At 36.2% G+C, this 26801-nt stretch overlaps 1 protein-coding gene across 14 annotated transcripts in view; it reads right to left on the bottom strand.

Moving 5' to 3' along the window:
- Positions 1-26801, bottom strand: part of EPB41L2 (erythrocyte membrane protein band 4.1 like 2) — a 103466-nt gene that overhangs the window by 63550 nt on the left and 13115 nt on the right. Inside the window, exon 3 of one of the 14 annotated variants that reach the window (XM_085217292.1) lies at positions 23803-23970. The exons of the other annotated variants lie outside the window; for them this stretch is intronic. The gene's annotated coding sequence lies outside the window, so the exon portion shown is untranslated. The remainder of the gene's footprint in view (positions 1-23802; positions 23971-26801) is intronic. 14 annotated transcript variants of the gene reach the window in all.

The raw sequence follows: 26801 nt of genomic DNA, 5'->3' as shown, positions 1-26801 counted from the left end.
AGGAACCAGAGAATGTTATTTCGTTGTTTAATTCTACAATCCTTAGGAAAGCAAAAATATCCCTAAAATTTGTTTAATAACATCATATGGTATTTACAGTATGCAGCTTCCAAAAAAGCACTCATCTGTAGTAAAACAGCGCCTCAAAAAACAGCAAAAAACAGTTATCTTGCATCTCTGTGTGTGTGTGTATATATATATATACACATATATATATATATATATATATATATATATAGAAGACCATGCATACAAACAGATGTACTTTGATTACTGGATCTAAAAAGCTCAGATTAACTTCATTTTTAAGAACACTCCCACAGAAATTGATGATATTGAAAATTAAAGATGGAAAACGTGGAGAACAACTGAACAATTTTTTAAAGTTTTGAACAAATAAGCCACATGCAAGTACCTACATGTATGAAATCCAACTACTTATTTTCAAATGATTAAGATTTTTAGCAATTGAACCGAAACCTCAGCCTTTACTGAGGTTTCTGAACTGAAGTGGCAAGACGTTAACTGTACAGAGTAAAGGGACAGACTGCTGCAGGTTTTATTTTTTTTTTTTTATCTCAGCAACAGTCCCATGTCAAAGAACTCTGACAGAGTCAAACATTTCCTATGCCACAACAAGACCACTAGAGCTGGGGCTAAACTGATCTTAAGATGTTAACTGTCTCCTTTGTAAGCTTAGAGGATAAAGTACTGATGGGCAGAATAATAAGAACAACCTTCTATCCTACAGACAAAAAAAAAAAAAAGATTTGAAAGCTTAACAGTTTACAGAAAAATTTTCTATAATAGTCCTGCTGATTAGACAACTAAAACTATGTTATGATTTAGACTCTGCAATGATATCTCCTGCTGAAAATGCTTCTTAGAAACATGAGCCAACTGGAGAAAAAAAAAAAACAAAAAACAATCTTTATCCTTACGATTCCACCCAAACTGCCTCTTAATTCAATACTGTCAGCTCATTTTCAGTGCAGTAGCCAGGTGTGGAAAACCCTCATTGCCAGTCTTTATATTGGTCAGCAGATGGTGCCATAATAGTTCTAAAAATCAGTAGAACAATTCACAGGTCCAACTGAAAACAGCAACAATATTCCAATTTCAAGCATAGTTCATGAGTTGTGGCAAGAAATTGTATGTTTTCATATAAGTCTTAACATGAACTGTTTTTAATACACAGCATTTCAGAGATGTACACAGCGACTTACTACTTGGTGATGCTAAGAATTATTTACCTGTACACATGAGCAGGTGGATGTTTAAGTATACACATGTGGAAGCTACGTGCATACACATCTCCAAGATCAGAAAAGGCACAGAAGAGCATCTCTCCAAAGGATATTAAGTCTTCTACAAAAGCCAATTTCCAAAGAACTCCAGACACACACATGGTGGCTATCAGCCCCAAAGTTAACAGGAATAATACTGCAAGAATTCTTGCTGAAGTCACTATTCAAAATAACAGGTGTTCTGTTACTCTTTATGTTAAAATCCATTTCATCATACAGCTATCTGCATGCATACAACGTTCTCCTTTCAAATATAGCATACACCTGAATTACCAGGAAATACTTATTTTGGGATAGAAATGTTTAAGACTGCAGAACCAAGTAATGTACTGTAAGAAAAATACTGCAAGTGTGTTACCGCTTTTCATAGAATACTCAGAACTCATCAGAAAAACTGAGAAGTCCTTACAGAACATGCTGTGAGCTTAAAAGATACTTCTGAATCTCTTATTTACACAAGTGCTATAGTAGATCTGAAGACCACCGAAGACAGAACCATCGAGGATGTACACAGTAAATGAAATGAGAGAGAAAGCTATTTCTGGCAAAAAATGCACAATGAGTATCTACAGTCTAGATAGAATACTTTCACAATAAAACTCATGCTGACAAGTTTCTGACCCAAAGCAACTCCAAAAAAGTTACTTTAATTCCTGTTTGTAAAGTCAAAATAGATTCAGCAATCATACTATTTCTCAGTGTCTTCTCTCTATTAAAGCACTCCAAGAGACCAAGTTTATTCCCAATCACTTTGGTGTCCCATCTTTTCAAAACACACCTGTTGCAGGCCATCAGCTCATATTTTCTGGTGAGTAACTTAGCTATTGCAATCCATATACAACTTAAACTGAATTACCCTTTAAAGCCAATAGGATTAAGAGATACAACTCCTCAGAAAGCAAAGATTACTATAGCACAAGCTGTTTTGCTAAAGTTGGTCTATTGATACCAGGTAACAGTCTTAAAAGCATATAATAGAAAGTATTTAGAAAACACAGTTTCCTAAATTAAAAGCACTGAAGACTGCATCATTTGCGTCACAAACTATACAAAAGCTTTCAACAAACAAGAACATAAATATCTTTGAAGTGCTATAAAAAGGCAAGTTGTGAAGCCAATATTGAAACGCTTCTGGGATTAAATATAAGCAAATAAACATCTTTCATTCATCCCAATGCTATCCATGCCATACCCAGAGCCAATGTGAGTCTCTCACGCCTGTATTCACTATCTACAAATAGTTCAATATATCAAGGCTAAAAGTTTCAAGAAGAGGTCCTGAATCTGAATCAGGAAATTTCTCTGCCAGAATACATATGCGCATACAGAATCTGCTTATCAAGCTAGCATTGTGCTTTTCCCTAGCACTGAAAAACATGTTGCAAGCTGAGGAGAATCCAGTAGTCTTTTTGAAAAGAGTTATTGAATAAGAGTGACCCCACCCAAGCCCTGACACTGCTAGAGGAGGGCATGCTCAGTGGAAAAACCAGGACTTAGTTCCAAGTCTTTTCATTCCAGCAGCCAGAAAATGCTCATGGGTCAAGAGACAGCTCTGTTTTCCAGATATCTGTCCAACAAACTAAGAACAACAGTTTAAGAGAAATCTCTCCCTATCTTTGAAATGAACGCTGTTCACTCTAAGCAATGCTTTCTCTCCAATCTCCATTCCCTTCCTTCAGCCTCATTCCATACCACCAAATGACTTGGTTTCTGTGACAGTGGCACACATTCACTACAACACAAGTCAGTTTCTAATGCATCAGCAAGATTAAAAACAGTTTATTTTTTATACTTGCAACATTAGTCTTACTCTTGTTGTGCTTTCAGGACACTTACAGTACCTTCATTAACCAAAGCACCGCCCAATTCAAAAAATAATTCACTGGTTTACTCATACCTGAGAACTTTTTTTTTCCTCAAGCACATTGAGAAGCCTCAGTACAATAACACCCCTGGATGCTTGAATCCCAGACATATGATTATTTTGACAATTATCTATTTCCTCCTCAGTGGAAACCATAGAGTGAATTATTACCATTTCAAATGTTTAGGAAACGTACAAGACCATGGAAAAAAAGGGAAATAACCACAATACTGGTACTCAAACTCAGGAAAAAGAAATGACAAGTGACTAATCTGTGCTTTTGGTATAATGCTAGTGACAGATCTTACAAGCAGAACAGATTTGCAAGTAACTTTCATGAGCAGACGTTAACTTTATTTCATCACTACATCAAGCCTGAATATCACAGATACAGACACCTCCGAGACCACACCAATATGGCCTGTTAGCTTTTTATTTCAGGTTATCCAGTTTAGAAGCAGTAGTAGAAACCTTCTGAGAATGTATTAACAGGGTCTGCTCTGCCATGTCTGAGAATGAAATTCAAAATACATCATTCACAAAACTTTGGGTCATAAACGCCACAGAAATGCTTTTTTCTATGGCAGCATCAGTTCTGTATTTCAGATAGAATGTACACTTCAAAGTTTTTGCCATTGTCAATATATACATTATACAATATATATGGTTCAATAATACTCATGGATGTTCATATTGATGTTATGGAAGGAAATAAAAACAGAAAAAAAAGTGATATTTAAGTTATAAATGACTTTATATAGATGACAGATGTGAGATTCTCCTGCTATTTTTTCAGCATTTTTTTTTTTTCCTGAATCAGGATGCAAATTGAAATACAGAACTGATACTAGCACCACTTCCTACGAACAGTGAAGACAGTTTCAAATACTTGGTTAATACTCAGCATCTCTTATAATTAACTTCCAGTAATCTTAATCTGAGCTTCACAGTGAAGTAATTATAGATTTCTGTAGGTATATTGCAGCTGGCATGCTCCTGCCATTATGTGAATTAATTGCGGAAGAACCTTCAGAGATCTTGACACAACTAAAGATACAACAAATCAGAACTGACTACAGATATAAACAAAAGTTAAAACCACTGCTGCTGCAATGAGTAAAATGCTATTCCCAAACCTCTCCCAGCTATCCTATATTCCTCAAGTTTCACAAGCAAGCCACCTGAGATGTCCTGCAATGGCTTTTTTATTTTGCAGCCAGTACAAACCCACTGCATCTTTCACGTGCTGCCAGAACACAAATGCTCTCAGAAGAGCAGAGCTACTCTGCACTGTGTTCTTTCCCCCTGAATACTTACAACGCACATAAAGTGATATACATAAAGCAGGACATAGCAAACTTTCTCTTACATTTACTGTAGTAAATAACAGATAGCCGATAGAATTGCTTTTCAAGAAAGCATGCATCTACTGCTCCTTTGGGAGCATAACACTTCCAACTCCAAAGCAACAAAAAACAGTAAGAGAGAGAAAGATGCCTCATAGCTGAGCAAATGATACTAGCAGCCAAAACTTCAGTCCCATAGGCTCTTCTGAATGCTGGTATTTGATTAGCAGAGCAGAAATAGCAGTTTTCTAAAAGGCTTCCACTTCACGTGGCAATGGCTTCCCCACTAATAGTATTTCAACCACTACAACATCTCTCAGCTAGATAAACTGAAATGATTCTCCTGAGGTCAGAAATAAAGCTAACAACACTAGCAAAAAAAATGCAAAAAAGAATTTAACCCAAATAGTGCTGTGTTTGAGCCTGTACTTCAGCAATTACTGCATTTGTTAGTCATCTAAGTGCTTTAGTCATTTTGTGCTTTCTGGAAGGACATTCCCAGCCTGAAAATTGTAATATAAAACAGATAACAGGATGTGCAGGAAATCCCCAAGGGAGCAACTATTTAAACAAAGGGAGTTTTTTGGAGAATTAGCAAAAGATAAAAAATAATTCCTACACATCAAGAATGAATAGAGAGAAATATTCATGACTGTCCTGCAGACAAGGAAAAAAGAAACCTAGTGACTTGCATTGACATTTACATATAAATATCTATCACAAAGTACAGTTTACTAGAGCAGAAATTCACAGCAGAAAGTTTTTTAATAAACACATACAAATGCAGACTGTGTGCTGTTAACAGTGATCCTATACAGCAAGTTAACTTTGAAAGCTTGGGAACAATTGTAAGCACACACAAACCCAAGTTGACAGCACTAACTAATAGTTTCATTACAAAATCATATAGCAAAACATTCTGAGGTACACACCAAAAGATTTAGTTGAATGAAAGTCCCAGTCTGTACAGACCTGGAGTGTTTCTCTTCCTCCTTTTAGGCTCAACACTATAGACGCTGACAGAATGCATGTTTCAAAGTTTTTTTTTGTTTTTCAGCTTCCAGTATGCAGCTCATCTTGAATTTAATCTTGGATTGAAGTCCATATTTAAGCTCACAGTTGCAGATCTCTCCCATTATAGAATCATATAAGAGTATGGATTGTAAGGGAGCATCTAGTTCCAACCCCCCTGCTATAGGCAGGGACACCTCCCTTTACACCAGGTTGCTCAAAGCCCCATCTAGCCTTGTCTTGAATGCTACCAGGGAGGGAACACTGACAAACTCATTGGGCAACCTGTTCCAGTATCTCACCACCCTCACAGTAAAGAATTTCTTCCTAATATCCAGTCTAAAAATCTACCTTCATCCAGTTTAAAACCATTTCCCCTTCTCCTGTCACTACCTGCCCCTATAAAAAAAAAAAAAAAAAAAAAAGAAATACCTCCCCAGCTTTCCTGCAGGCCCCCTTCAGGTACTGGAAGGCCACTATAAGGCCTCCTCAGAGCCTTTTCTTCTCCAGGCTGAAGAGCCCCAGCTCTTCCAGCCTGTCCTCATAGAGGAGGTGCTCTGGCCCTCTGATCATCTTTGTGGCCCTCCCCTGAACCTTCTCCAACAATTCCATGTCCTTCCTCTGTTGGGGGCTCCATCCTTTCTAACCAAGCCTTAACTTCCATAAAACTTAAGTACAAAGCAACAAATAAGAAAAAAAAAAAAAAAAAAACAATAGCGACAGCAATACAGATCAGTTCACTTGAACAGCAAATCCTGAAACAAGATGTGCAAGATTAAGAACTGAAGTTCAGGTCCAGATGAACCTGGCACAAACAAGCCTCAAAAAGGCTATGAAAACATACCATCAACAAATCTAAGCTTTTAGCACTTCAAGCATGTACATCCTTATCTCTTAGGATAGGAAATGCACGCAACAGTTTTGACTTTTGGGAAGCAGAATGAATGATACGTAATTGACATGAACACAAATTCAGCAAGAAGCCTGGATACAGAAACGTAGTAGAGGAATGCTGCTATTCTCTATTTTTTATTATTACAAAGAAGAAATAATTGGGAAAAAAATAAGTAAATGTTGAAAAAAAAAAAAAAAAGAAGACAAGAGATAAAGTCAGGAGTAAAAAATGGGGTGGGAGAGGGAAAGAAAACAGGAAACAGCCGCTGAAGACAAAACAGGAAAAAAGGTCATATTTGTGTAATAGCCAAAAAACTACAGTGAGGCCAGAAAGGGGGGCAGGGTGGGAAAGACACAAATCCTGATATGGGTGAGGTTACAGTGTACAGTTAGTGTGTGGATAGAATGCAACATCTCCAAAATGCAGGTCCCGCAACTTCTAGAGAGAATACTCACAGTGGATACAGCAACTACAACTTCATCCTCACACAAATATTGCCCAATTGAAGTTTTAACGTGAAGTTCATATAAGAAAGGGCAAATGTATGAAGGACTAGGAAAATCAAAGATTTAAGATTCTGCACTCTCATGATACAGCTCGCACAGAACAATTTTGTTGTGTGCCTGAAACAGTGTACAATCAAATGCCTCTTAAAAAGCCAGTACATTAATACTGCCCCCTCCATTATTATTTTTTTCATCTTATTTCATGACTTGTTCCAGTAGCATAAGATGTAAATAGACTGATCCTTCCCTCACACTCTTAATGTCATTTATTTGTTTACAAGTAGGGAATGCATTTCACTGGCTTTTACTGTCTCTGATGAAACCAGCACAAGTGCTAACTTCACCTCTCGTGTCTGCCATATACACTCAGTCTAATGGAAACCTGCATGTTCACACGTTACGTGCACTTGCGCCACTTTGTGAGTAAAACATGCTGGTATAATATACATGCCAGTATAATATTACTGGTAAGATATTACCAGTAATATTGCAACCTATTTAATGTAGTATCAAAAGAAAACAGAACCTAGAAACGTCTTCTCAAATTGTAAAAGCATGCTGCCAAATTTGATGTACATCAAGGAAGTGTTTTGAAAAGACAAAATAGCAGAACTGAAAGTCTGTCATTTTTTTTCTTGATGTTATAGCTCAAATAGACTACTATAAAAAGCTAGTAATGTGGTAGCAAATCTGGCTGCAAAAAAAAATTAAAACCATTTACTTATGGTAAGCTTATTAAGCAACATATGGAAAGTATGGCAGATAAAATTTGTCGTGATAAAATAGATTCTTTTTCTAAAAAAAAAAAAAAAAAAAAAAAAAAAAAAAAAAAAGAACAAAAACCAAACAAACTAAAATCAATGTCTCACCAGACTATGGCCCGGCAAATTGAAGAAACAATTGAAAATATATCAAGTGATATCTGGAGAGTAAGGCTGCTAATTTCAGATTTTAGGGATTGACAATACGTGAAAGTACTGATGCTACAGATATGACTCAACACACCGTTTTTATTAGCTATATTGAAAATGAATATAATGTCACTGAAGAAATGGCTTCTTCAGTATCATTAAAAGACAAGTAAAATTAGATTTCTATTGAAGTCATAAAAATTACATTAAAGCAATTTTGTTCAGCCTTTGTCAATATATCTGCTATAGCTACTAATGGTGTCCTGGAGATGGTTGGCAAAAAAGAGGTAAGTATAAAATTAATAGAAAATGCTATTGTTGCCAGCAATTCACATGTGATGAAATATCACTGCATTGCACATCAAGCTTTAGAACTGGATATTACTCAAACTGTCAAAGCTGTGAATTTCATGAAGTCCAAGGGATTGAATCAACCCCAATTCCAGGAGTTCTTTCAAAGTATGTATGCTGATTACACGGTTGTCATCTACTTTCCTAGAGGAAGATGGATAAGTCAGGGTAAAAATGCAAAAAAAAAAAAAAATAAATAAATAAATACTGTAACTTGCAAGATGAAATCAATTGCTCACAGAATCAAAAGGAATATTTGCACTAGAATATGAAGATTAAAGATGAGTCACAGATTTAGCATTTCTGTTAGATTTGACTGCTCTTTTGAATGAGGTGAACACATGTCTTCAAGGTAAAAAAAAAAATCAACTCACCTATGCTACGCTTCAAACAATAACAGTATTCAAAATGAAACTGAAATTATGGCAAGCTCAAGTTATGGCAAATAACTATATGCGTTTTGATACCTTGGTGTAGCAGAAATATTCAGTCACAACCTGAAGCAGTGATTGAGCACCTGGTAAGAAGGCAGGGCCAATCCAGGGTTACTCAGCTGCATGCAATGCACCTGAGTGACTGGAAAGGAAGGAGCCAAGATCCACATCTTCCCAGACCTCAGTTAAAGGTGGGCAGTGGAAGGAAGGGTATCTTGCTGGAGATCCCTGTCTAACTGAGGCCTTCTAAAGGTAAGCAAATTTTCTTCCTTTGTTTCTGCATCCACAGCTGCTGCATTTGGGCTTGTTCTCATTTGCTGCAAGTGAAGACTTTGCCACTCTGCCATTATTGCTATATTTTCCATCATATTATAATGTTACAAATGGTTAAACACAGTTCTGTGAACAGCAAAAAAAAAAAAAAAAAACCACTTTAGTGTTTACATTCAGTTTTTTAAAAAAGGAATTTGAAAATCGTTTCAGACTTATGAAAAAGTCTTTTTTTTGCTGTATATTTGCAACTCCATTTTCAGTCATACACATTACTTGTGTAATTTCAAATGGAATGTATAGAGTACAATCAGATATTCAATTAAAAAATAGATTATGTCTCTTTACTAGACTTTTGTTAAGACCTCTCTGACCATAGAAAAGCCTTACCAGAGAGATCTCTCTCACTTCAGTCACACCTTATTTGTGTCATTGCTTTTTGGCAGTATGTATACTTGTGAACAACTATTTTCAAGAATGAAGAGCAGGATAAGTAAAATTTCATCAAAAAAAGTATCTGATTAACACCCTGAGAACACACTAAGAATTGCAGAGAATTGCAGCCACCAGACTGACAAATTAGTATCACAAAAACAAAGTCAAAGACCACCAGTTTGTTGCTTTTGTTTTTTTTTTTTTTTAATACTTTTAATAAAACCAAGGAACCTACATATATTAACTGTTATAATATGGCTCAACACAATTCCTTTACACTCAACATGGCCTAGGCAAGCCAAAAGATTGGACACTCATGAATTAGGTGAAAAAGAGTTATGCCTTGACATCTCTGAAATGACAGAATTTTTCATTAGTTTTCTTTTGCTTGCTTAAACTGGGAGACACTGTTCATTCTGGAGGGAGAAACAGGCCTTGCAGAGATCTGGATAGACTAGAGCACTGAGCAAACATGAATGGCACAATATTCAAAGGGAAATGTCAGCTGCTGCACCTGGGACAGAGTGAACCAAATTCCCAGCTGCATCAGGTGAAAAAAAATTGTGTTGGCAGATTCTGTTCATCGGGGTACTGCCATCATTAAGTGCTTTCCTGTAATCTCATAAATCACTACATTTACATACCACTCAGTACTTGAAGCAAAATGAATGTAGTTTTCCTGCAAATCAAAACACTGCGTTTCTTATGCCAGGTAAAAGAGAAGAATGGATTTCACGCTGCATGCATCTAGAAAACGTGCTGTAACACCTGGGAGAAGATTGGTAATACTTATTTTGCTTCTTCACATCTTGTATTACCCTATGCTAAGATGCATAGGTAAGCCTCTTAAGTAAGTCTATGTAGAAGACATATCATAAAGACATTCAGATGGAAATGAGAAACCATAATTATTTTTTAGTACAAAGTTCTACAACTTTCCAACTGCCATGGGAAACAGATTCCTTAAAATTCTCAAGGCAAAGCAACAGTGCTGTTTTAAGCTGTGATATCTATATAGATATATACACACCTTTCATCCTCTTCTCAACTTAATCTTACTTTTTTTTTAGTATTCTTCCCAATTATCAGTTAAGCACTGTGCCTTCCCCTCTTAATTCCATAAACATTACTAGAAAGTCAGGGTGCCTAACTGTATCAAAAGATTGGGTTGCACCCAGATAGTTTAGAATTTCACCTGAACAGTAAGAAAATAACTGATTCAATGTGCAAAGTGGATTTTATTTGAAATATATTCAAAAGAGAACAAGCAAAATGAGCTATTTATGAAATTATATGAGTATCTTTATTTACTAACTCACAGTGATTAAAATAAGTAAATCCACATACAGTACTTGAAAAACTATCCAAGTAATCATAAGTTATGTCACAGCTAAGTATTTAATATCAATCAGAGCTTTAGAAATACAGAATGAATTTCCAGAGCTAATTTTTCCACTACAGTCCTGTATAGGGAATTTGTTTCTGCCCAAGTCATCTGGAAACCAACATAACTAATTTACTCTAAGTATTTTCAGAGAGGCTGAAGCAAAGGGAATTTAGTTCTTTTTCTGTGCATCTTGACATACATCCCTATTGATGTTCTCAGTGCATTCAACAATTAGAAGAACATAACATAAATCCACTTAAAACAGATAATCAAATATGGGAATGGTATAAGTTGCCAAATTTCTCTGCTCTATACTCCCAAGTCTCTAGTTCTGAAAAATGTGGATAGGTTATACTCTTGATTAATATTTGAGAAGCCCTCGAGTTCCATAACTGAAGAGATTGCAAGGAAATCCAATGTTGGAGTTCATTTTCATAGATAGTCTCCTCCAGAATGATCCTCTGATGAATAGAGATGAAAACAGAAGGCCTAATTACCTCTGAAAGAACCTGCCTGACAAGAAATCCAAGGCAAGGCATATCTAGAAGAAAAAGGATTCTACGCTCTGTCAGCACTGTCAGTGACCTCCTTTAAACTGTCTCGGATAGGATAAATAGCAAAAGTCACCAATCCATTTTGACTGCTCAATCTGAGCCAGGTTTTAAGCAGCATGCTGTGCTGCACAAGCTATATTAATTTGTCTAACCAAAACACCCAGAGCTGTATCTGTTCCTGCCTGTAAACAAAGAACAGTCCTCATCTTCATGAAAATCAAGGACTACCTTTATTTGAGGAGGAACACTTCCAGTTCAAAGAATGACTTCAGAAGTTTCAGGGAAAATATACATTGTGTTATTCAATTCACTTCTGGCTTTGTTTGCAGACCTCATGCAGAGATACTAGAAGTATCACATTCTTTCTCTCTCAGTTTTGACCATGAGACTATCTTAAGAATTGGCTCTCACTGATCTTTAGCATATCCTTTAGTAAAAGAAAATAAACCCAGCAGGAATGAAAATCAATTATAAAAAAAAAAAACCTAACAGAAGAGATGCCATTTGTCTTTTCACTAATTCCTAGTATTACAAGACTGCGAAAAAAGAAAGAATACTGAAGTCACTTGGAAGCTGCAGTATTTCTACATCTTAGCATTTAATCCCACCAGGAAACTCAGCAAGAAGAGGAGGAATGCAAACAAACTTTAAGAAGCTGTGCTGGCGCAAGTTTTTCTTCCTCTAATTTTGAGCACTTTGTAGACAGCAATCCAAGAAAAACTCTTAATGTTTAAAAATTAAGTAGATGGGAAAATAGCTAATATTTATAAGTTCCTAAGCTGTTTATAAAGAAAACAGTGTTATTTCTTCACAAAACTGCTTATCACTTAATTTTTAAGTTGCTCTTGTGATAGAACCTCAACAGATCTGACAGCTGATTTTAAGTTATCTCCAAATTTATTAATGAAGTGACCAAAAATTTCTGTAAAGCCACTTTCCAAAGGAAAAGAAAGCAGAGAGTTGTCATGTAAGATAACTGGAAAGCCTTTCCAAAGTATTGCAGTCTAATCTTTCAAGACTAAAGGTTTACTGGTTTTTGTTCCCATCCCATAAAGGATAACCAAAACCCGTGAAGTTCAATACATGGCAAAGCAACAAAAACTTCAAGGTTAGATGCCAACTTTATTTTCTAAATAGAATTAGGGCTGCTTTAACAGCTGAAACAATTTATCGTTGTATTTCTTAACATTAAAGACAGGTATTACAATATGTTAGTTACCTTATTTTTCAACTAATAGCCTGATAGCCAAGCATTCATTGCCTACATCCATCACTGAAGGTGAGTATATTCTGTAAAAGAGCATTATTCCTCAGGACTGGCCAAACACACCTTTTAAATTACTGCAGCTTGTAAGGCTAAAAAAAGCTTGTCCCTTAATTTCAATGGGTTGGCAGTAATGCTCCAATCAAACGTGTACAAATGCCTGCATGTAAGTATTTTAAGATTTTATTCCTTCTAGATGAACATCAGAAGATTTCAGTAGAACACAACATTAGCGTTACTTTTGGTATTCCTTTTGTGATTATCAACTATTCACACATATTCAAGTTATTCTATACATTACTAAGTGAAATGAATCCAAAGTTAATGTTCAATAATAATAATAATCTTTCATTTGGGATTATGTCTCCTACTATTAAGACTGAAGTTGAAATTTGTTTTCAAAGTCAGCATAGAACATGAGAACTACACCACTGAGGTAACAGTTTTGGAAAGACATGGTTTTATTAGAAATACATAGAAAATGGATTACTATCCTCAAATCTGATTTTAAAAGTAACAGTCCTAGCTACAAAACTTTTTAATTTAAGAGGCCCAGCTGTTTACCAGGCTGAGGACAGTATTCCTTCTCATGAATTGGCAACACAAGGGTCCACACAATCACTTACCATGCTTGCGTATTAACCAACAAGAGATTAAGTCAAGATGAATTAACTAGTTTTTGAGAAAAGTCACAGATCAGAAGCCTTAAACTATTATGTAACAGCTTTAAAATTAATCGTCTTCCCTCCACTTCTTACCATACTTTCACAATATCAACAGTGAAAATGCTGATGGTATTTTAATAGACAGTCATTTACAGTAAAAGCTGCAAATTTTTTCCCCTTCTACTCCCTAGTCTCTTGCACATCCTTTAGACAATTCCATTGATTCCCTCCTGCTTTGACACTACTCTATCAGAAGGTCACCCCTATTATGAAGGTTAAGATGTAGTGTTACAGATTCTACCAGGATTGGTAGAAGTTTAAGGCAGGATAAGCTTACTAGTACAGATGCACTAACATAACTGAGCTATCAGTCTTCTGAATTTAGGTTTTCAATTCTGAAAATTAGTAGGGTAGAGTTTCAATGAAGTTTTTTTTAGTTTTATTTCCTAGTTTGCATCCTTCTTGCAAGTCTCATTTCAGGATACCGAGCCCTCCAAAGAAGCTTTTCATACAAAGCCTGCAGTTGAATAGCATATGAGTAAGACAGGAACAGTTTTGTGCACAAGCATTTCAAAATGCATGTGATAGTTCCACCCTGCCAATAGACATCACAACCAGGTGATGCCCCTTTATACTGGATGAACTTTGAATGAAGACCAAACAACTCTTTACTATGAGCTGGTGTTTTCTCAATGTTGCATCACCCATGAAGATTTATTTTTCCCCTACAAATCAAACAGATAACAGCTAGAAGAGCCAACCTAGCCATTCCAGTACCCTGCATGGCACGGATTACTACACATTATTCCTTGTTTACTAGCATTGTGCAAAACATTTAAATATCTCCTATCAGCTGTATCAAAGTGTATCTCAAGACCATCAGAACAATCACATTAAACAAAGATGTATGAGACAAGGTGTAAGTTCTCTCCTTACTATATCTTTCCTCCACTTGTGTTATTTCCCTCAGTATCTTGACATACTGACTAATAAAACCATTCACAAGACTGGCAGACCAAAGTTCTCTACTTCAGTGCTTCATTTTTATTGCAGGAAGTGAAAGGCCAAGTGTCCCAAGGGAACGAAGGCTGGCATGCAGACAAGCTAGTGCATGGGGTGCTGTGCCAGACCAAATAGGCTGACCTCAAGCAGCAACCAGCAATATTGCTTTGTATTGCATACTTCCATGAGCCACATTATTTGCCTTTGTCTGAATTTAATACATAGCCATAAAATGTAATCATTTTAGGAGGGAGATCTCAGGTCAGCCTGCATAAGATAGAGTATGTGAAAATAATAATACACAAAGTTTAGTAAACACATTAAGCCTGACACATAAGTAGGATCTACAAGGATGGCAGCTATAGGCCTGCTAAAAAGTGAGCGATATGTAACAAAGATTCACCCTGACAGAAAATACAATGGAAAAGAGATTAAGTAAGGAAAGAGTCCTTTCAATATCTGCATCATTTTTGGACAGAAATGTATTCATTCAGACATTGTTTCATTTCTCTCTCTCTCTCTCTCTCTCTCTCTCTCTCTCTCCCTCCATTTTCTTAAGTTAAAAAAGGAGACCGATAGGAGAACAGATAAGATAGGAATTTATAAATGCCTATTGAGAAAAACATTTAAGTCACATCTGTGCTGATAACATTGCTCTAAGTATCAGACAACTGAGATGTCTACACCCTCACTCACATACTCAGTACTAAGTGAATACAATATATATAAATATATATTTTTTTCAATTTTGCACAGAATTCCATTTGCCATGTACTCATAAGTTGATTGCAAAAAGAACAAAAACGTAAAAAGAAAAGAATTAATGGTATCTATCATGCTTCTGTTGAAGCAAAACTAAGACTACTACATACTGCAATACTGAATGTTAAAAATACTCAAAGATGTTTGTTACGTAGTCCAGGCTAACCTTTGGCTATGTGCATTCAGAGGATGAGGCTACATATAAACATGAACATTTTGCAGAATGCCTGGTTTTATATAGCAAGACTGGTAGGCTCAGCTTCTTTGGTATTTAACTTCACCATGAAAAAATTTAATAGCAAGATCAAGTCAATCACAATTTATTGACAAAACATTCATTGTTAGAGAACAACATAAGTTACTGTAGAAATCTTGGGCATTAAATAAAGGTCTGCCGTATCCTGTAAATTAGAATACAAAAAAGGCCTCTAGAAACCTGTAAGTTACAGTTTCTTTTGCATTAGCTGTCACAAAAATAATACCAGCTTTTTTAATTTTTAACTTAAATACGAACACTGTTTGTACAAAGAAAACTTTAGAACTAGAAATAGCTCAGATTCTCACACCACTAGATGAACCTTCCCTCCCACACGCCCTCTGAAACTATACAGTAACATAGTAGAACACTAACGAAGAAAAGACATTGTAAAAGGCTTAACTGAGAAATTACGATGCATGGATGAATGGGTATGAACTTGTATTTAATACAGTCAATGCAGAAATAGAATGTTTTCCCATATAATGAATGACATTTTGAAGCCACTTTCCAAGAAGAGTACTAAGATGGAAAACTAAACCCAACTTACAGTGGCTCTTGCAAAGGTCTTGAAACGAATGCGTTTTAATATTTGGTGATCCAGGCACCTATTTCAATCTTAACAGCTAACAATTCAGACATCGTAACTCCCACCAAAACTGAAAGTAGCACTCTGTCAGCGTGCATTGCTGTCACTATTGCTCAACATCTCCTTTGACTCTTTTAGAATAGGAGCACAAAAACTTGATGTACTCTGTGCAGCTTTGAACAGACAACTTTGTAGCCATTCAAAGAATGTGTTCTGCAATCTCTCATAATTTAATCACTGTCAGTCATAATAGCCTATTGTGAAAAAATAATCCACTCATTTATTTTATCATCAGTGCACTCAGGCATGGTCAATTTATGAACAACACAGTCACATGCACCAGCCATGAGAGATCCATTACAAAGCTGCTGGAAAGTCCGCCTCACAAGCAAGCTGCTTTTTTCCCCAGTTATCCATAGGCTGAGTTTAGAAGTCCCAATCTTTCATGCTATTCCCAAAGGAGAAACAAAGGGAAGCCATTAAGCCTTTACATACAGTTAGCCAGTGAGCTAATTAACTTATGATTTAATGTTAAAACTAGAATTACAATAACAACGTCCTTCAAGTCAGGTGGTCATGGAAGAAGATGACATCTTGATATCATCATAGTAGCTCACAATATGCAGGACAACAAATACAAGCAGCACAGCTGCTCACACTAGAAGACCAGAAGTCATTGGAAGTGTAGGAGTTGTTGGGAGATACACAAGCTACAGTAAGGCCTGAAAGTTGCAAGACTATGCACTGTCAGAAGATGCAAAACAGCAAGCCAAATCAATACAACTGCATGCATTTCACAAACCCTACCTACACAGTCAAGTTAGTGAAAGCATGGAAGTAATATCAGTAGTAGCTGTGAGATAGATAGCACTAAAAGACTGAGACTTTACTAATCAAGAAATCTTTATGTATGAGCAGTGACCAAAAGATTGGAGATTTCCATATCATCTGTATACATGAAAGCAACATCCACACACCTTTTAAATTAAAATAGATGAGGGCTTGCACGTATGCATATTGCTGCATTATCTCTCATCCACCCAACGGCTTCATGGGAAATAGCCTCCTACATGAGACTTCATATAAATTTTTGTCTGCTACAGCAAATATTAAAGAGGAAATCATTCTTACTACGTTTGTAGTAATTTTTATCCAATAATTGTTGAAACTCACTGTATGTGAAATATTTGTCTTCAATAATTAAGTCATGTACACCTGCCTCTTTTAGTGCCATATGCGTAACACCCATGCAGTACCCCACTCCTTACAGTTCCATTGTCCATCCCATTTTTAAAAAGAGATTTTTCTCTACAATTTATCAGATGAAAACAGCAATACAGTTCTCACAATACACAGGGATTATAGAAATACCTTACAGAAACATTTCAGAAGTTTCTTGTTTAGAGCAATAAGGTATGAATATGAGTTAGAGTACAACTAATATGGAAGCATAATCACTTAAAACAATCCAGTTAATAGATCCAACATACTAGGTAGCTGCTTAGGTAATTTTTATCTTGAAGTATATTTGTGACTATTAGGAAAAAAAAACTATACTGCTTTACTTATAAGCTTCCATTGTGAGAGTAGTTAAATGACTTCCAGAAGAAATCCAATGTACCAGAGACGTCTAACAAAGTGTATATGCGGATAACTGTGGCATCACATTTATTCCTGCATTTAAAGATATTATCCTCTAGAAGTGTTTGATATCATGAAATAACTTGTTTCAATTAACTGAAAGTAATATACTTTGAGTAATTTCTCGTTAAGTGAAAAAGATGACTAATACAGCTACAAGTACTATTCAGCCTTCCAAAACAGTAACAACTATCTGAAGTTGTTTTAATTCAAGCCAGTGCTTTTTACAGGGAAATTTTTCAGGCTCCAACAGTTACTGTTGTTATTTTTTTTATTTATTTTTTTATTTTTTTTAAAGAAGAGAATGAGAAGTAATTTCTCAATCAGCATTCAATTTTAAAGTCTGACGAGAACTCAAAAGACTGCAAACAAAAGCAGGAGCTTCCTATCCAATTAGGTCAGCCACACTAGCGCCTCAAAAAGCAAACACTAGCAAACACACGAAGACTGTCATGGTTAGAATCTCTAATTCAGCACACATTTGGGACTAATGCATTCAAAGTGCAATTCTACCACTCTCTAGACTAATAGATTTGAATTCTGAAGAAAATGAAAGAATGAGAGAAAAGTCAAACAAGAGCAAGCAGCAAGTATCCACAAATTAAGCTCTCAGGTTTCTCGTCTAAAACAGTGTTTCTAAGAAAAATGAAAACCTTGATTTTGCGCTACTGCTACTTCTCTGATCTAGAAGGTTTTGTGTTAGAAAGGAACACTAGCAGCCAGATTCTGTACCGCACTATATACCCCCTATTTAATATACCAACTATAAACTCCCAGTTTTTACTTCTGTGGCAGTCTTAAGTTCCAGAATTAAATCATTGATTTATAGTGATTTTTCAGAAATGCCTGTCAAACTTGAGTCAAAATCTACAGTTTTTATAAGACTTCTAAAAGCCTAAACTCCAGTGTGCTATTTAAGCAGTGCAACATGGTCACAGGCAACTACAGCAAATACACCTCCTTTGTATTGGACTATGCAAGGCAGTGAAAACATTTCATAGTAGCAGAGCACTCAAGAAAATGGTAGTGTCTTGAATCACACAGCATCTTACTTCACTGAGAATGTCTAACCTGATGTTGCCTTTGAAACATACTGAAGTAAACATAATTAAAGTTTCAGGTATGTGGTATTGTTAAAACTGACAAGTATCTTTTTATGGCACTGCATGCACCAGAAGTTAGTTACATTTCAGAATTCATTATCAGGACAACCTTAAAACTTTCATACTTGCAACATTACAAACAAAAAAAAAATCTCTTCAATTGTTATACTACAGAACAAGTAGAAAAACTTTTAAAAGATGATCATTCAGGCACTCCAAAAATACTGGGAAGGACAAGTTTAACAAGTAGAATTTTTAATAGCAGGTAAGCTTTCTGTTGCCAAACTCTCCCATCATTCCAGTATTAAACAAATGCTGCTTTTACTTTTTTAAAAATTAGAGTTTGTGCTAGTTAACATATTTATTTGATTTATGAAGTATGTGTTGAATGAGGACTTGTCAAAATAGAGCATTTTCTGCACACTTGATTTACTGGTTTGGCTAGTTCATCTGATTTCAACAGCAAGCTAGAACACTTTCATAGGTCAAACACCACATTTCTCAAATTACCTTAGCTTTAAGTTTTGAATACATTATTGAAGCATCAAACCTTTTCAATATTCTTTCTACCTTTTCTCCCATTTCTAGCATCTTTGTTTCCTATTAATTTTTGGCATATAAAGAAAAACAAGCCTAGAGATGCATGATATTACTTACTTTGAACACATTTTCTAGAAGCAAGTCACAAAGATTTAAATATAGCTGATACATAGATTTTTAAGATTTGTCTATTCTGTTAAGACCAGTCACATGAGTAAGACTATTAACCATTCACTGGGACAGAGCAGCACACAAAGGGACAAGAGGGAGGACAGAACAATTTAGGGACTCAGCAGGACTGATAAGGTGCAGCTTTTTCCAGTCCAATTCCTTTTCACCACAGCAACAGTACACGCTCTCACTTCCATCCTTCATCCCACAGTTGAGGAATCCCAGTGACTTTCCTAGCCTCACTACACAGTGACCCTTGTCCTGCTGCCTTCAGACCATGCTCCTGGTTCCTCTCTGTTCCAATTTCCAACCTACTACAGAAGTCCACCCATTTTCATCCAGGAGAATAATAAACAGGATACTGCAGGAACCAAGCTTCTCTATCTTGCCTCCACTTCTCAATACAGATCTATTGCAAAGACATGCTACTCTACTACCATCATAAAAACAAGCACAAGATGGGGCAAGATGGATAGGCAAAATAGGCTACAAATGTCAGTCTCAGTACTCTGAGCCATTAAAGCTGGCAAGGCACAGAATCTCTACCTCAAGAAGCTTCCTTCCATTCCACGCTGCAGCTTAACTGACCTTACCAGCCCTCCAACCTCCAACCTATAAATCGATTCCTGGACAAAAAACACTCAAGAAAAGCATACAGCAAAGGCAATCTTGGTCTATACCTTCTCCTTTCAAATAAACAAAGCCATGACTTTGTCTGCAGTATTAATGTAAGACATTTTAAAAAAAAAAAAAAGCAGCTGTCTGGCAAACTCTTGTATAATCATTTCTATCAGCTTTCACTAGGGGGTTTACATTAAGCATTTAAGTAGAACTTTGTTTTTCCCCACAGGAAGTAGAGAAGAAAAAAAAATATCAGTATAACACTACTTCTGAAACCAAACAAGTTTATTTCCAGTTACAGCTCAATTCAGGAGGTTCCAGTAAGATAATTCAGAGAAATGCCTCAGGAAGCATTCCTGTTTGGCTTGGAATTACTATACAAGCCTACACTTAAAATTCTTCATACCTTTACAGCTGTCTGTTTACAGCTACACTTCATTTGATTGAACAGCTGCCATCAGCTACTTGCATTCTGCAGACACTTAGGTTATAAATATAAATATATATTTAAGTTATTTTATGAAATCTGCGTGTATGACGTCTTCAGTAGCACTCTTGGTATCTGCAATACCTGCAAGTTGCCAGTACTTTTCAGCCAGAGGCTCATTCTTAAGTGCTTAAGAATTATTCTCTACAATCTGACAGTCATTACTAGCTTCACAATTTACACAAAAAACTAACTTCATCCAAACAGTGTTTAAAGCAACTAACTTGCAGATGATCATAAGGAAGATGGAAAAAATAAACTCTCCCCATTAACATCCACTGTATTTACTAGTTTCTCCCAGACAAAGACTCAACAAAAGATTTATAAGAACTGTCTTAACAGAAGCCTGTTGTAGAAGTTCTACCTTTTGTACTCTCCTGAACTCCTGACTATTAAGAAATAAAAGAAAAGCTTTCAAGTGTACAACAGATCTGCTCCTAACAGAACTAACAGTTTCTTTAGATTGTCAGCTGTGTTTATTCAAGTAAATAACAGGTGAACTAAATATGTTGAGCTAAAGCACCTACTTCTTTCCTTCAAAGGACAAAATATGAATATCCTGTTTACAGCTATGGTCAGCAATCACACCACAAATCCCAGAGGCTGATCTGTAATATTGCTGTTCTTGGTTTGAGTTGTCACTTTGGAAAGTGGCTTTTTGCAGCCAGCAAGACCAGCGTACAAATCAAAACAAAGGGAAATCCAGATCTGCAATTAAAATAGAAAATCATAACATTTTGTCATTACTTCAAGGAGCGTAACAAGAACGAGCACTCCAAGCTAAGTGCTCCACACTTACCATTTTGATAGCCTTTCTGTTTGTGTTTTTGCAGATTAAGTCCTTATTGCCTTTATAGTTTGAAAACAATATCCCTTTCCTGCTAATTAACATCAATTAAAAAGAATGAACTATATTACTACTTGAAGCTGTATCACAGTGATATACTTTTTGTCTTCAACTATGGCTTCGACATGCTGTTCCATACTGAGTCCTCAGGAATAAAATTCAGATTCCTTAATTCAAGAGACAGCTACAGGTATCAACATCAGGCTTCATGAACTTTTTGACTCCCTACACGGAGGAAGTCTAGACTTATGAATATGTTCAGGAAGCAGCACAGACACAGCAGAGATGTTAAGTTAGTTTTCAGACTTCACGCTAGATGAAAAGAGACTCCTCTTTATCTTTAATGACTAAGCAGTATTCAAAACCATGACTCTTATATGATATGAAACACTTTACATATGATAGATATAATGAAGCCTAGAGAATACTATGCAGTTATTTCAGCAGTCCTGCTGGCAGCACTTCAGTGCTCTCTCTGAAGAAAAACAAACACATTATTCTATTAATCCAATTCCTTTGAAGGATGACAAGTAGCTCCTATATGCACAGTAATCAGTTTTTCCTCTTTGCAGCTGCAGCCTTCCTCATTGCAAACTTAAAAAGCTACATCTTACAACAAATTGCAGACTAACAGACATTATAAAATTGAGCTAAGAGCACCCATAATTTGTTATTGTCAGACACTTTACACAACCAGATATGAAAACAGGGGAATTTACATGTCAAAAAAAATAAAATTTCATATTAGCCATGTATTATAAAAAGAATGTCAGTAGACAACTTTCCTTTTCATTTCAAGACAAATCTATTCTAAACATATTCCAAGTATTTGATGAATCTTATTGGCTTTAAAATAAAAATTCTGCCTTAAACACAAACACCACATTTTAATCAAAAAGAGAAAGTATATTTAACTGCTACAGTCAAATAAGCATTCCTTACACATTTGTCTCCAGTATTTCTAAAGAATTAACTTGAAAGACAGTATGTTCCTTTTAATATTATAAAATTTCTGATTGTATCCTTAAAGAGTTTAAAGAAAAGTAGTGCTTAAAAATAGAAGTCGGAAGGATGCATGCAGTTCCATGATCTGGTACTCTTCATTCCACTGAAGGATAATAAAATGCATCTGAGTTTTTAAAACATTCTTGAAAAACCTCAATAGAACTGTATTCTATTCAACTAATTTAGGAAGTGAACAAGATTACTTTAATGCAGTTTGAATATTTTATGCAACTTTAGAAATCTGAGTACATTAGTTTACATAAAATAACCTGTCTTTGTAGCTATTATCCCAACTCCTAAAACTTTCAACATAAATAAATTCACAATTTGGAGTTTTTAGAAACTGCTCAAGAGGTACTAAGCTCTCCTGAAAACTGTCCTAAAAACCAAAAGGATACTGGATATCCAGTCCTTCCCTCTGAATCTTTTCCATGCAGTTCTATCAGCTCTTTTCACCTGCTTGCACAGGTTGCCCAGAGAAGCTGTGGATGCCTCATCCTTGGAGGTGTTCAAGGCCAGGCTGGATGAGGGTTGGGCAGCCTGATCTGGTAGGTGGCAACCCTGCCCACAGCAGGGTGTTGGAATTGGGTGAGCTTTGAAGTTTCTTCCAACCCAAGCCATTCAATAAGTCTCTGATTCTCTTCTTCAAACTTCAGAAGTTTTATTTTTTTTTAAATATCTGATCTACTTTAATAGCACATTCATCACTACCATACGAAGTCAAAACAGAAAACATTTCTACACTTAACTGCATTTTCATCCCTGTTCTTGTCAAATGAGTTATAAATACGCATCTTATTATTGAAATCTGAAGTTCATGGCATGATGTTTGGCCCCGTAGAAGTTTCAGGCATATGATTAGTATTTTTGTGAAAAGAACACGGATAAATTTTGCATTTGATAAGCAAGAAAAGACTGCATACAAAATTTCTGGAATGTTTGTGTGGGCAATGTCATTTGTACTTCTGGAGGTTGGTGCACTCAAACAATGGTTTAAAGAGTATCTTTCAGATACAATTTGATTGCAGATGACTGGTTGCATTGCAACTGGCTTGGAACATGCTCAAATTTAGGTAAATGTTCACAGGATATTCAACTAGGATATAGAGAGGTTTATTACTGCTGTAACCATTTTCTCCACTCCTCCAGCTGTTCCTTACCCTCTCTCCTGTGCATTAGAAACACAAAAAGAACCAAGGAAACCAAGTAGTATTCAACCCCACAGAACCTCCTCCCTGACTGCAGTCAGACACTGGGATTTATAATCCAAACTGTCTGGGACTCAGGCTGCTGCCCGTGTTGCCTGCAATGCTGGCAAGCTGTTAAAGTTACAAAGTAAGAAGTATGTGCCAAAATATGTACTCCTGCTTGCCAAGCATATAATCTCAATGCATACCTCCTGATAGGAAACCAGTTTAATAAATTTGGGACAGTTTCCTTTTCCCTTTGCTTAGGAACAGTCTTCTTTCCCACACACTTAAATGCAGAGGAAGAAATACCACCACTTCCACACTTAAAACTCAGTTCTCTGCGTGGAACTCAGTTTCATTTGATCAATCATATTCCATATTTTCTTACCAATTCAGATGACCACCACCAGGCCTCGGTTCCTAAAGAGCCTCTGTCTCCCACTGTTCATGAAACACTCCCAAACACATTTGACAGCTAAGTTTATTTGGTGAATACAGCCTCAGCTGTCTCCTGGTTCACTCTGCTTTGTGACCTATTAGTAGGCCCTCTCTTCATCTAGAAGAGAAAAGAAATACCTGTGAAGGACTGAGTTTTGTACTTGAGTCACAGCATGCACTTGGTTTGCTATAAACTTTCTCTTACCAGAGATTTTAACTAAATAACTGGATACATGCAGAATAGTGAGTTTCTTCTAATGCTTGAAAAGATAACAAAGATACTAAGTAGAACATGTGGCTCTAGGAACCAAACAGCATGCAGCATTATAGGATAGCCCTGAGGCACTTACTCTGCTTCATAACTATGCCATGGCAGTGTTCTAGAAAAATATCTCATGTCTTATGAGCAACACACACATTCTAGATAAACTACATCTGGAATTTCAAAAACAAACACTTAAGGAAATCCTGAAGGTAAGTAATGATAAATTCAGAAATCTTATTGAAGAACAACTATGAAAGGGATATTAATAGCTATGTTAAAACTTAGACTTGAAAATTTTCTCAAAATAATTAACTGGCTTCTACGGAAGAAAAACAATTGATACCTAGGTCTGACAGAAGACTTGTCCACATACTGAAACATGCACAGCTTAAATGTTACTAAGGCAATAATCATGACTGCATTTTCCCTATCTTGCATCATCATCCTTTTAGTGCTAACACCTTCTCCTATTAGGGAGAAAAAGGAGGAAATAAGACTTCTTAGTCATGACAAGCTGTCAGAGATTTCAGTTGCTAAGTAAGATATATTCTGTTGAGTAAACTTAGAAGCTTACAGAAGTGAACAATGCATAAAGTTCATACTGCAGCAATATTTGCCTGATAGCAAAATGAGGTCTACAATACTCAGCTTTAATAAAAGCATAACCATTCCTGGAGGAAGATAAAGTAGGCAAAGGAAAAAAGTAGTAAAGTAATCCAGAAACCTCAGCTGAAACTGGAAAAAATTAACATCTCCCAGTCTATAACTGCCACAAGTTTAATAACGGTGCCTCACATGCAGAGTTTAAAACTCCACCTGACATCTGCTCAAGACATATCTATACAAATAATGATCAAAGTAAAACAAAAGAGAAGAAATCTCTTGCCTTTGCTTTAGAAGCTAAGTTGCGTAAGTTCTTATTTTTAACCATTGATTTGCAAGTTATGAGCTAGGTAAACTTTGTACACAAATACACACAAAAGCAAACCCCATTTTCTGCACTGGTTCTCTTCTGACTAATCTTTCCCTACCCTATTACTACCATCTGCAAAATCTTATACAAAACCTGCAAGCTGGACTTTAGAACCAAATATAAACTCTATGTTCTTATAAGGAGTGCCAAGGTAATCATTGGCAAAATGTACATAGACTATACATGGCAGAGCATTAAACCAAGTTGTAGGACCCTCTCCTATTCTTAACAGACACCTCTGGTTTCTCTGTACCATTATTATTCTCTGTGGCATTATATTCTGGCTCATGTCTATGAGCACATAACTTGCAGGTCCATTCAGCTTTATTCCTCTTCGTACAGAAGAGATGTAGACCTACTGGAGCAAGCCCAGCAAAGATAGTTGCACCTGAAAAGCATCTGACATCAAGAAAGGCTGAAAAAGCTGAGATTGTTTAGCCTGGGAATGAGAAGGCTCAGAGCAGAGAATCTTATTATAATGTATTACTGTTTGACATGGTTAGTAGAGAAAACAGAGCAGGATCTCCTCAGTGATACCCAGTGAAAAAAATAAAAAATAAAAATGAGACAATGGGCATTCCCCCCCCCCCCCCCCAAAAAAATTTGACAGTCATCATAGACCAATAACAGGATGCCAAGAAAAGTTGTGCAGCCTTTTTCCTCAGAAATGTTCAAATCTGAGTGGACAAGTATCTATGACCCCACTTTGAACAGGAAGGAACATTGGACTGAACAACCTCCAGAGGTCTCTTCCAACTCCAATGATTCTATGATTCCTGGCAAAAATAAAAATGACTAATCTGGTTCTCTAAGGAAAGCAAAAAAAGGAAAGCTAATAATGAATGCTTGTATGTTCTCCTAAGACAAACACCAAATCTTCTACAAAAATACAATTAGAATCTGTACCTCAAAACAGCTAATAACCAAAGCAAACTGAGACCATGATACCCCAACCATCAGATTCTGCTTTTATCACATTATGAAGTTTATTTGAAGTTTGCAGAAACAAACCTAACTACATAAGTCAATTTCAGCTGATATTAGAGAGATAGGACCTCTAAATCCAGTTATTCAGCTTGAATGACTCATCATGAGTTTTGCCTTCTGGCTCTCCTCCTCATCCCACCACTGTTACACTCAAAATACAAAGTGATTTGTGCTCAAATGTCATTTTGTGCATTTAACTCAAGAATCTTTCTAATTCAAGTACTCAGACAAGGGATTATAAGAGTAAGAATGGAAGGCTGTAAAGTCCTGATTGCTGTAGGTGTTGAACTAATAACACAAAAAGATGTATAAAAAAAATTATACTCTTGGGATGCTAGCTTGATAATTTTGTAATGTTTTTGCAAATATATGAACTGAATTAGTTCACGCTGATTATCTGTGTACCCCAGCTGCTGCAGCTGAGACGACTTCAGATGGTCACTCCAGTATTTTGGCAGCAATTCCTCAGACTACAGATAACCCTTGGCATAATTTATATCCTACCCAACATGAGGGCAAGAGAATTTGTTGCAGTTCACTTTATTGGGCATGGTGTCACAGAGACCAGAAGTAGAGATCATAACCACTGCGTATGGAAACAATAAAGTGTCATACTCTGAATCTGTGAGTAAAGGCTGCGACCTTTACTCACAGCTGGGCAGCCCATCAGCTTCTAATCTGAGCACAAACAGGCAGTTTAAAAACCTGCAACAATAATTTACGC

Source organism: Meleagris gallopavo, chromosome 2 (assembly GCF_905368555.1).
Source record: "Meleagris gallopavo chromosome 2, MGAL_WU_HG_1.1, whole genome shotgun sequence".
NCBI classification, from domain to species: domain Eukaryota; kingdom Metazoa; phylum Chordata; class Aves; order Galliformes; family Phasianidae; genus Meleagris; species Meleagris gallopavo.
The sequence above is the reverse complement of the archived record's forward strand: the minus strand, read 5'-3'. Positions and strand labels throughout refer to the sequence as shown.